We start from the raw sequence: 12,805 nt of genomic DNA, 5'->3' as shown, positions 1-12,805 counted from the left end.
CATTTTTATAATAATCAATAATAGATTTTTAGCTGGTGTGAAGTTTCATGAATTGGCCAAATTGCTCATTTTTGGTTATGATCTTGAACATCCCCAAATGATCATTCACATTTTGCCCACCAATCCTTTTAAACCCAAGTGATTTGGACACATGAGGGCTAGAAACTTCCTTTAAAAATAATCCCAATGAATAGATAAAGCAATAAATGAAACAAAAGCCTAGACTGGTACAAATTGTAAGCCTCCAAGCACCTATGGCACCTATCAGAGACTACCAGAAAAGGGAGAGGCTGTTTGGACAAGACCATTCTGTTTTAGGGATGAGAAAACAGTTTAGCTCTTCTGTTCTCTTGGCTTCAAGGCCAGAAAACAGCCCCTGGATCATTTTATTTACTAATACAGATGTGGCCACTCATGCTGCCTGGCCTTCTGTTGTTTCCCTGGATGCTCCCACCTCCAGTAGCTGTGAGCAGGCAGCTGCCAAAGAGGAGCTTGGCGGATCGCAAAAGGCTGGACTTATTCGTAGGGACCCCCCAGGCCAGCTAATGTTTGAGGAGAAATCCTGCAGCATCTATGTCCTTGCTGTTCCAGTATGGGAGCCAGAATTTATCCCCAGGGATTAGTGTATAGATTTAAATAGCAGGGTTTTTTTTTCAGCTTACGATGGTTTCTCTCTCTACCTGTTGTAAAGTAAGAAAAGGTAAGGGGGTTGTTCGTGAGGCTTAATCTGATGCAGTTTCTCAGTCGGAAACGTCCTTCTTGATAATATCGCAACAATATTTACAACATCTGTATAAAACAGAGACAAAAAGCAACATGAAGTTTTGCCTTTGTCTGTCTCCTTTCCCTGAGCAGGTTCATCAGTGCCTCATGGGAGCATGTTTGTAGGAGCTGTTATACTTTTATGAAGGCTAAATGGACCTGGGCCAAGACAACCCCTTCCTGAGGACTGCTAATCAGATCTTGGCACGGACAGATGATTTTTAGTGGTAATTCTTGGCTGGATAAATGATGCAATAGATGTTTTAGTTCCAAGAACGAAATGCAAACGTGTTAAACTGCTTTAGAATGATAAGAAGAGTTGGGGATTTCAAACAGAGTCAAAAATGACTGCAGACACTAAACAAAAAAACAAGGAGAGCTGGGCCAGATGCTGGTGATTGATTGCACCAAGACCATGGCTTGGGAAAGGGTGCTTTAGGATACTATCTTGCATGCTGCAGCTCAATACCCCTGGAGTCTGAACACAATGAGAAGAAAATTATCTTCATCTATCCTGTCACATAGATCTTTTTTCAACTGTGTTTTATGATATTTTAAACATTATAATGGCATGTATGATGGTTTTTAAACACTTGCAAAATATGTAGCTCATATAAAGTGATGTAAGACTGACATCTGGACACCTTCCATGGGAGGATAATTTCTGTACAGCATGCTCTGCAATAGCAATTTTTTTTTCATTTAGTGGACACAATTTCCTCCATACGGAAATGTATTTTTGATAAGAGTAAGTGCACATTTATCAGCAGTGCTGAAGCCAGCTGAGTGAAATTCTGAAATCACTGATAGATACAACTCTTACAGTGGCCTTGCCACAATGTGAGCCTGGTCCCCTAGAAATCTGAAATTACAGGGAAATTGCAGAACCCTCCTCAGAACTATAAGGATGAGGCTTCTCATTTGAAGTGATTTTAGCTGTTCAATGTTCATGCTTGCAGAGAAAAGCAATGCAATCTGACCCTGAAGTCCATGCTGATCTTAGGTGTAATTTTAATATAGCAAACTGAAATAAGGCAGGTCATACTGCCTCGGTTCCACCTAACCTGGAATGTAGGTGTGATATGGCTGCCTGAGCCATCGGGCGAGATTTAGAGTGCTGTGCTTCAGCAGCAGGGCTGAAGGCACTCAGAGTCAATTGGTGGCTCCATTTTGAAACACAAGCAAGCAGCAGACTTCTTAGTGCTCATCAAGCTCCCCTGTTATTTGGAGCAATTGCAGTTTGGTTAGGGAGGTGATTAAACTCCTTCTGAGTCCTGGAAAGTAGGCACAGTTGGAGTACTCTGAACACATTCCCTTCAAGGGGACTAAAATAACCAAATTTCTAGATCTGGGCCACTGCTCAGAAGAGAATGGAAGAGAAAAGGGAGGAAAAAATAAAAGAATTTGACTCCAGCCCCGTAGGAGAGGAACTCTCTAGGGAGAGGGGTAGCCATGTGTTCTGGCTGTTGCGCACAATGCTTTTTTAAGCTCTAAGTGGCATATATATTTTGGTATAAACAGTATGCACCATTTGTGGAGCAAGGGTCAGGATCTATGACTCTTCACATGTGTCAGAAGAATTTCTTCCTCCTTGTGAATGCACATTCATCCTGCTGTCTTTGACAAGAAATGAAATGTTCTGGTCCTTTGATACCACCTGCTATATTGCAGTAAATCAATTCAAACAAAGAGCTTTTTCTGCATTTCAGTGCAGGGCAATTTCCTTTGGGACCAAGGAGTTTCTTCCTGGAGCTGCAGCTCCCTGGTGTGTGATTACCCTGAGGCTGCCTGGCTCCCGGAGGACCACGTGTTCACGCAGCGGCAGCCTGAGAGGTTGCGCGCTGCATTTCTCTTCCATGGAGAATGTGGTGTAACAGGGCACACTTACTGCATCCCTGCAGAAGGCGTTACAAATTCTTTCTTTGAAAGGTGCTGCTCATTGACCTCATTAGGGCATCTATTTTTAAGGGGGAGTGGGGCCATGGGGTTGGCAGATTGAAGCTCTGAGGGGTGCCGTTGCCATGCCCACTCCCACCAGGACTCCCTGTCGAACCTTCGCAAAGGTTCGCCATCTCCCCCGATTCAACTATGCATCTGCCAAATGCAAGGCCAGCACCTTCCCACTTCACAGGGCACCGTGAAGCTGAATCCACTGCTGTTTCTGAGCTGCTTGGATACTTAGCAATGAGCAGCGCAGACAAGCTAATAGATAAATGGGGTCTCAGCGAAATACACCCCGAGTAGGTCTGACCAGTACTAACACTTACACCACATCAGCATGCAGAGCTGCTGATTAATGAGACTTTGGGAGTCCCTCATGGGAATAACTTGTCCCTAAGAGCTGCACAGGACTAAAAACCTCCCTGATATAGGGACACTACATTGTAATGAGAATCCCACTTTGCGTGGCTCGTCCTCAGTACTTAACTGGGCTTGGGTTATCCTGCTCTTCTTCAGGCTCCCTAGAAAGGCAGGGACCTGTTTTGTAAATTTACCAGTTCCAGAACATATGTCAAAGTGGGCAACCAGGGCTCCAAGAGTCTCCTTTTAGTTTGTTTCCTATACTAATACTTTTATCATCTTTCTCATTACAGGACAGGCACGTTAAGATGTTCTGGAGGCAGAAACATGCTGAAGCACTGGTTTCAAACATAGTAAACACTAGATTAAAGCTGCACCTGAAAATATATTTGAGGCTGTTCTTTAAACATAGCTGATAAGAGTCCTGCCTGTAATGAGCTGAGCAGCTAGCCATGAGGTAATTAAACAGACTAGCATGTCCCGTTACACCATATTTAAAATTATTTCCACTAATAGTTATACAGTTTTGATGGCAGATAAATTAGTAGTCTTTCCCAGCGGGGAGGGCAAAAAGATCCCACAGGATCCTTGTGCAGTCTGCACTGCAGCATGGCTGTGCCCGCGGAAGCCCAAAGCAATCCAGGAGAACCACGCAGCAGCTCTAGCCCCAACATAAGCTATAACCCCAGGGTTTGCCTGTGTGTTTCCACCTGTCTGGTTGGGTTTGGGGAAGATGTTTGCCTTTTGTCCACGTATTGCTGTTATCTGTACTATGAAAACACCAAAACCGGGAATATAAACTCATATTATTATATTATCATGAAAATGCAAAAGTAATATACTAATTCTGCACCACATTAAACACAGAGATCTTAGTTCATCACAGTGATAAATCCGTCACAATTCAGTAGCACTGCTGAATTTGAGAAAGTTAAAGTAGGGATTAGTTTGATCTTAAACACCTTTAACTCATAGTTCCTCTTTTGAATGTGACTTCCCTTTACTTGGTGAAAAAAAAATGTCATCTGAGAACTTCTGGAAAATGTGGAGCCTCTACTATTCTCTGAGCAACTAAGGATAGAACAGTCATCCAAGCAAATACCAGAAAATCTTTGCAACATATCAATATCAGTAATCAAATCAGTTCTTACAGCTGGAGAAATACTGATTGGTTTTACAAAGATTTGCCAGGTCTTCTGTGAAACAAACAAATAAGGTTTGGGAAATTATACTGCACTGTTCACATTTTGCTTCTTGAGAACAATGTTTTATCAGTAGCGTTTGAACATATGGTAGTGTGCAAATGATCACAGGTTTAGCAAGTTCTTTCCAAGGCTTTGTATTTCTATGCCCAGATGTAGGTATACACACACAGATAATTTCACAGATATGCATACTTTATATGGTTGAAGACAAATATTGTGGGCACAACTACCTTAGAAAAATCTGTTGGTATTCTGGAGGTCTTTCTTCCAGTCTCTTTTGATATGCCGGAAACCAGCAGATTTCAGTAAGAATCACTGAAGAATACAGTTCCGTACTGATTTCTGATGAGATTTATTTGACTAATGGTTCTTTAATCTGTGTGTAAAAGTTGTGTGTTTTGTGCCAACATTTGTTGTGAATGAGCACTAACTCTTCAGCAATGATGTGACAGTCTCCATCGTTGCCAGTTGGCCAGGAAATCATTGGTTTTTTGAGGCAAAGTGCTGGCAAAAACCAGCTTAATCCCATCAATTGCTTCAAAACACACATGGGCAACAAATGGGAATCAAAGGAGCAAGACTGTATAAACAACAACAGTGCTATGTCATGTCAAGACCTTTCAAGTTTCAAAGGATGGACACCCTGTGCAGCGAATCCAGGTGTGGTTTGCAGAACAAAGGCTGAAAGCTGAATCAAAATATTCTCCCATGAAACTATTGCTTGAAATTTTTGAAAATCAAAGCAGGGCCATCCCCTGATCTGCTGTCTTCTCAACAGACCATCTCTCCAGCTATCGGCAGAGCCCCACTATCATACTTGTAGCGTGACTGGCAGCAGGCCACCTTTGGCTTCTAGCCTGCAGTGTATTCCTTCATCCCACCCACAATGATACTTCCCAGAATTTGGCTCCCATTCAAGTATTACTGGTTTAATAAAGCCCTTTGTCTTTTCCTGCTTTGGGTGGAAGTTAGGCTAATGCATAGAGGGAGCCAAGAGTATTTAAGTTTGTTCTGTCTCTGAAGGGAGGGTGTAGAAAGAAAGGCATTTCCACAAGATCTTAACATCAAATAGAGTCATCATGATTATGAAATGGCTAACTCCATATTGACTTATGCATTCTCTGAGCAGGCAACATTTAACAAGTGAGGGTCTATAGACAACACAGCAGTAGGCTGAGGAGCACCGTATCAATTCTTGCATGATTGCTTCTATTTGCATAAATAATATGACTGTTAATTCTAAGAAAATAATTTATGAAATTAATAAATAACAACATATTGCCAAAACACAAACAAAGGAAAGAAGAGTAAATGGACTTGTATGAGGCAGAGTCTGTTCTCAATCATATTTGTTGCAGATGTCTTTTGACTGACTTTACCAAGACTTCAGTGCCTGACAGAAAGTCATGTGAATGGATTAGGAAGAAATTATGAGAATTAAAATATGAAATAGATGCGGTAATTAGTTTTAACACTGTAAGTACCTTTTAGAGGGGATATGTTTCAAAGCTAGAGTTTACAATCCATATTGTTGTTATTCATATATCCATACACAAAATAAACCTTCCCTTATGGTTACAGCTGTCATGCTCTTTTGCCCCAAACTGGGGCAACCAGACAGGAGAAGAAACAAAATAATGGCTAGATGAGTCTCCTTTTCCTGCTGCCAGAATTATTGAATTAATGGCTAAGTATGGAATTTATCTGATGGAACTCTTCAATTTAGGAAAGACTCTAAATCTGAGTGAAAATGAAAAGCCATTAGCTAAGACACAATCAAACTCTGTCAGGCCAGTGCACAGCTAGGACCATTTGGTCTTTTTTTTTTTTAAGGAGTGTATGAAGACATTTCCATGATCCTCAGTACCATTTGTCCCTGCTTCTGTAAGATCAATACCATCTGTATGATGCTACCCTATGTATGACCCTTCCCTAAGTCCTATGCCTGTTGGTTATTTCAAATGTGCAGGTCAGGGTACAAGGGAAAAATCATCTCTGTTACAGACAACTGCTGTTGTCCTCTGTGGTATCTAAGCCCTTTTGATGGCTAAGGATTCCCTGCCACCCATATGAGTTTTCTTCTTCAGTTCCTTTGACTGTACCCAATCAGATGCTCCACGTTCTCTGTATTTTAAGAGAATAGGAAGAGAGAAGCACCTCCTGGAGGGGTTCCACTTGTTGCAGACACTTACCTTAGGATGAGGTGAATTGCTCTGCTGGTGCCTGCTGCTCTTTTTTGACCACAGAGAGCGAGAGCCTGGACAACTTCTTAAAGCAGGAGCCTACATTTAAGACAGCCAAAAATAGCAGAGGCAAATCCCATCCTGTACTGCCATTCAGTTAATCAATCTGTCACCTCGTCTCCAAGTTTAGATCTGCTTTTATAAGTGCTGCAACTTTGGCACTGAAGGTTTCCTGTGTTACGTGCCATGACAAGGAATAAAGTATTCAACACATATGCAATTATGAAACCAGCCAGGTTGAAGTTAATGCTTTCTTAGATGGGTTGATGTTGCAGGACAATAAGTGAATATGATTCTATGCTTGGGCTGTAAATCTGCTTGGAGAGAAGACATTTTTTCTATATAATATCCACATTTTAAGCATAGGGATGTTTTCCAGCCCTGTGCCTTGGATGCAGATGAATGCATTTCTGTGCACGTGTCAATAAGAGAGAATGTTTTACTAATGAACACACATAGCCGGGGTTTTTTAGAAGCCCCTGCAGATGTCTTCCTTATATCTGCCTCTCTAATTTACTCCCTGCAGGTAAGACGTGTGACAATTCTCTGTATGAGTGTGATTGCATTTCTTCAGTCCTTGGCACAATCCCATCAGCCTCTGATATCTCTTACATTTCAGGCAAGTCTTTGTTGTTTCGTTTTCTGGCAGTCACCTCAGCAGACTCTTGTAGTGGAGCCTGTTCAGACTTCTCTCACTTTTCCTCTTTCTTCCATTTCCTATCTTAACAGGATTGAAGTCAAGACATATGCTGCAGAAGTGAACGGTTAATTCCAGTAATTCAGGTTGTCCTTAAGGAGAAACAGCTTTGCCAGCTTCCTCCTCTTATACTCATGAAAAATCACCTTCTTCCAGATTGGAGAAATTTTTTATTTTTGATATAAACACTTTTTTTGATTCCTTTGCTTTAAATCTCTACCTTGTTCTAGGCTGTTCCTTACTGACTTTGGTCTCAACTGTGGACATGTTGCCAGAGGCAGTTTTATGATCTCTCCATGCTACTAACCCATCTGTGTTTCACTGTTGTCCTGGGGGAGGGAGAAAGGGGAGAAGGTATAGGACAAAACAAATGTCATTACAGTTGCAAATGTTGTTTTTGGTTTTGTTGCTTATTTGAGTATCACTGTGTTGCTGTCAAAACCAGGCATTGTACCATATATCCTCAGGGTAATTGTTGATGCCCCTCTGACCTTGCTGCAACATTTCAGAAGTCTCTCTGGCTGTGTTTTCCACAAAAAAAGAAAAAAAAAAAGAAAAAAAAAGAAAAAAGTTCATTTTAAGATTCCACTGAAATGAGATTTTATTTTTCCAGTTTCCAGTCATATGTTGCTGTGATTGTGAGTCAAATGCTTGCAGGGCCTTTGCTGTGAAGCTATGAATGACATCGCTATAAACAGTATAACATTTATTTGTATTAAATCTTGGGTCTGCAACTCACAGCTGAGTAGTTCCAACAGAGTCCTTCATCCACCACCAGAAACAGCTGGTTCTTTTCCAGGAGTGTTGCCTTTTCTTTCCCTACCAGAGAGCAGGAGACGCAGGGCTGGCATTTTGGAGCTCAGTGGTGTTGCTCTGCACCCAAGCTGCTAGGCAGCCGTGTGAGCCGTATGTGGTGCGAGCTGTGCGTGGTGGCTGGAGGAGGAGGGGACATGGCAGCTGCGGGAGAAAGCTGCAGTAGTTTTGTCTTCTGCTGGCCAGAGGTGGCCATGAAACCAGGGCCTCGGTGTCTGACTATTCCAGCCAGACTAAGTTGATCCCTGAACGTGTGGTGCTATCTCTGGTCACTTAGCTCTCAATGCTGGCTTGAGTGAGCGTAGATCAAAAATAGTCTGCCAAGTTCAACTGGAGAGAAACCAAGTAGGTGGTTCCTCACACAACGTGCCGGAAGCTAGGTGGCCCTTCGCCACAGGAGGCTGGTGGTGCCTTTACTGCTACATACAAAAGGCCCTAAACCACAGTTTTCTAGAGGCTGGGAAAGGATACTGGGGAAATAGTCCAACACGCTTATCCTGTTCTCATCTGCTCTTCGATGCTGTTGGAGACAGGATAGATGGGCCTTTGGCTTGATCAAGCAGGGTTTTCTTTTTTCTTATGTTTTCATGTAGGTTGTATTTAGCCAAAGCCCTACTTTTGGTGGAATATTGCAGACCTGCTGAACTCACATGGATGCTTCTCAAAAAAAGTACTAGTATTAAGCAGATAGGAAGAAGCCATCGCTGTGGGATTACAGAATGTTCTGTTCAAGTCTTCCTGGTCTGTACACTGGTAGGTAAATAAAACCACTGAAAAGGAACCGTAAAAGTTTGGAAATGTAGGTATTGGTATGATGAATCAGAGTACAATAAGAAGCTTTTCTGAAAGTATTTCTAAGCAGACTGAAATCAGCAATACTGGAAAGTGTGTGAGAGCCTGATTTTACGAGATTAACAGCCCAATTTTCTGTCCAAGTAGGTTCAAATAAATTCATGTGACTACTGAATAATTATACAGTGCTTATCTGACTGAACTTCTAGTCCTAGAGATTCAACACTTTTGGAAGGTTTCCTCAGCTATGGAAACCTTTAGCGAGACATTTTAACTGCAAGAGCACAGGCAGCATCAGCTGATAATATCTGCCATTTCCAGGTCTCCAGGATCTCATAAATGTACTCTCTTGTACTGGGACACCTGCTTTTAAAACTTGCCTTGTGATAACAGAGGTATCTTTTTCTTGTATTTAAAACAAGCACTGTTAATGAGCTATTATGCAATGTTAGTTTAGGATCACTGATGCATGCAGCCTCCATTTCTTTCAATGAGAAAATGACATTATGCATATTTATAATAATACAAAAAAAGGTTTAATTCAGTGTCTACCATGGAAAACATGCTATGAATAATATTCTATCCAAACTTAATCACACTAAATTTTAGTTCAATCAAGACAGATATCGTGCTCCCTGTTTAATGCAGTCATATATATTACCATTAATAAATGACTTTTTTTTTTCTTCATTTATGTTGCTTGCAAAGCAACATTATCTTATTTTTAATATGTTGATATCTTGGAAGTATTCATGTTCTTAATGTAGTCTGAAATTTGTAGGCTTAACAGCCTTCTATTGAATCTTTAAATGTCATGACACTAAAACATAGATTAAAAATTGATTCTTGTGTTGCTTTTCACTTTTTTTTCCTCCAGTGCTGTACCTGGCACTGATACCTACTCAGAGCTTTGAAACTCCTGTGTTTCTCTTTGTATATACTGTTAGAGCTCTTGAGTGCTTAGCTATAGCGCTAAGAGTAGCACATCTGCAAACCCAGCCCTGATTGGCAGTGGCCGCGGTAGCCCTGTGCCCACACTGAGCTTGCTCCCTGAGGAGAGGCACTATCATGCCAGATTCATCCAGACCAGGGCAGGAAGGCTATACAGAGAAGAAATGTGGCTGCACCACTGGGGAAGTAAATATTTGGAAAAAACCTGCCACTCTTTAACTCCATCCAGTTCTTCCTGACCTCCTTCATCAGCTTTTCTGAGTCCTACTCATTTCTTTCCAACTACACTCACCTTCTTCTTGTTTGCCTTTCTAGTGTGTCCAAAAGCTGCTTGTGGATAGTACAGTTCTGCTGTTTGCCAGAATGCAAATGCTTGCCAGCTCCGTGCAAAACCAGCAATGCTGGGCAAGCATCCACATGGAGGAATCACGAATGGGTGTCTTCAAAGGTGTAGGAGACCTGGATTCTGGAAACCACTTGCTAAACACCCATTAAGATCAATGAGACCCAGAGACACAGTCTCGCTGAACAACTGAATTATGCAGGAGCCTACATATGTTAACTATAGGTATAGAGTTGTTTTCATCCATTTAAAAATGCCAGTATTTGTTGCATTGGGATTGTGCTGATGAATACGTTATGGATCCAAAGCATCTTTTATCTTACTTATTTAAGCTTAATACATGTTTTATGGTAGGAACTGGATGAGCCTGTATGGATTTTCAGTGTTTCAAAACATAAGAAAAGAGAGGAAATTTTAGTAATAAATGACAGAATGGCTCCAAACACCAAAGTGTCTGTATTCAAGAAAGCTCTAAGGTGTATGCTTAACCTTAAATGATGAAATGGGGCACAATCACACATCTAATGCTGAGCATATGCCTAATACTGGTACAGAAATAGGTACTGCAGAATGCAAGGTGTCTTCCCAGATCCCCAGCCTTTGTGAGGAAGCTCTGAGCTCTTTTCTTGCCACTTAAAGCGACAGCAGAAATTAACATCAGAATTTCCTCCCAGGTCATTGCATCCCACTGATGAATCTGCTTTCAAATAGCTTAAACATTTGGGTTGAAGGTTTTAGATTTCCTAAATGAAATGCTGGAACTGTAAGAAGGAAACATTATTCTGAAGGAGCAGCAACAGTTTTAAGGCTTGACATCACATGAGTCTTTGAGCTGCTCAGAGTCGGGATATGAGTCCAAACTCAGCAGAGGCCAGGAGATGCTGTTTCATACGTCGGTAAGACACAACGGAGCAGTTGATAGGGGTCATCTCGCCACTGCGAAGAAAACCTCTCCCCAGATCCTGCCAAACAGACGGGCAGCCCCAGGAGCTGCTGTCTCATATGGGAGGCCGGTTTGAGTCCTCCTCCTGCAGGAGAAGGGCTTCCTCACTCCTCCTCGCTGCAGAGCAAGCTGACTTTTAGTGTAGTCAGTATCTTATTTCTGTGAGAAGCTGCCACTCCCGATCCAGCGTTTTTAACAAGGACACAGCAGAAATGATTCATTAACCATTACCTTGGAGGGAGCAGCTCACTGCTTGCATCGTTCCACTAGGAAAGCAGTGGCTCTCGTGACGTTTCTGCAGGTGCCGACAGCCGACTAGCCGGGTGGTGGTGGTCTGGTGCTGCTTGGTGCCGAGAGCGACAGTGTAGCGTGCGGCAGCTCGCTCCTGCGTCGAGCAAAGCAAACGTACATGTGACTGCGAGGAGGGTTGTATCATCCTTATACCTCAAGGAAGCGTGTAGATGCCGGACTTCAAAAACATCTTGTTCTGATTGCTATTCTGTTAACATATTCCTCTTTTTTTTCAGCTGTCTTGAAGATTGAGAGTGTAAAAATAGTGGTGCTGTTGGGAGAGAATCAACCTCAGTTCTCAGTGGTGAAAAAGCCAAAAGGTCAGAAAGTCGCCTCCGGTTCTGTGAGCTGGTGGGAGAGGTTTTAGCGGAATGAGGCTGGGAGCTGGTGAGTGCTGTCATCGTGGCACCTTTCCTGGCTGTTCATGTCTCCAATGCTGTCACTGCTTGTCCCCTACACCCCATAAAGCCAATAAACTGGATCAGTGCCAGATTTGGAGTCAGTGTGGCAAGGGGAAGGTGATGGAGCCAAAGCCCCAGTGCTCTCTGGGGCATCTGCAGTGTCCGAGGTGTCGGACAGTCACATCAGCTGCTCCTGTAGCGTCAACAGGACGACATGAACACCTGGGTGCCAGAGTGCCATGGGTGGCAGGGCAGCATGCCTGGGGATGTGAGAGGCCACCGGGGCCACTTTGTGGGGTGCAGTGTCACCCTATCCACAGGTGTGCTGAAATTAGGAGCCCCAGCTGCTGACTATGCCGTGGAAAATAAGCTGGAATAGGAGCACATTAAAATTCTTCCCTCAATATGTGATAAAATGCAACCTGCAATCCTGCTGTAAGGTCTGTGGTCAATACACAACTGAATCAGGAAGATTTCAAAATATCTCTTGGCGTTAAGAACTCTGCAATTTTCTCTGCTTCCACGACGTGAAATGGGCACAGTTCAGTGAGCTTCCCCACATGCTGCAAGAGCTGTTTATTTGACACGGGGCTTGGGGCAAAGTTAAGATTATGTTTTTGGAATGATGAGAGTGATTTTTGGTTTTGCTCTTGCCAGAATTTTTTTTTTCAGTATATGCTGGATTATTATTAAAACAATAGCTACATATAATAACTACAATGATTCATAACTGCATTTATAATAGTATGTGTATAATGTAATTTTAGAATATGTTTTAAAGCTTTCTGTCAGTATGCCTAATGTTCTTACTTGGGTGGTTTTTTATTCTACTTTCAAATTAAAGTAAAAATAAGATACGATCAGAGCCAGGATTTGTCATTCCAACTGGAATTAGTCATTGGTCATCAAGATGCTAATCAAATTACCTGTTTCTAAATTAACTTAATTTTACTAATATGTATGAATAGTTTCCAACTCAACCAAATTCTTCAACAGATCCCGAAACTTTGTTAGGGTGGGATTCATCTTATCCAGCCTCAGGTGCTCTGGAAGTCAGGCGTCT

Source organism: Apteryx mantelli, chromosome 2 (assembly GCF_036417845.1).
Source record: "Apteryx mantelli isolate bAptMan1 chromosome 2, bAptMan1.hap1, whole genome shotgun sequence".
NCBI classification, from domain to species: domain Eukaryota; kingdom Metazoa; phylum Chordata; class Aves; order Apterygiformes; family Apterygidae; genus Apteryx; species Apteryx mantelli.
This window is presented reverse-complemented; position numbering follows the sequence as displayed.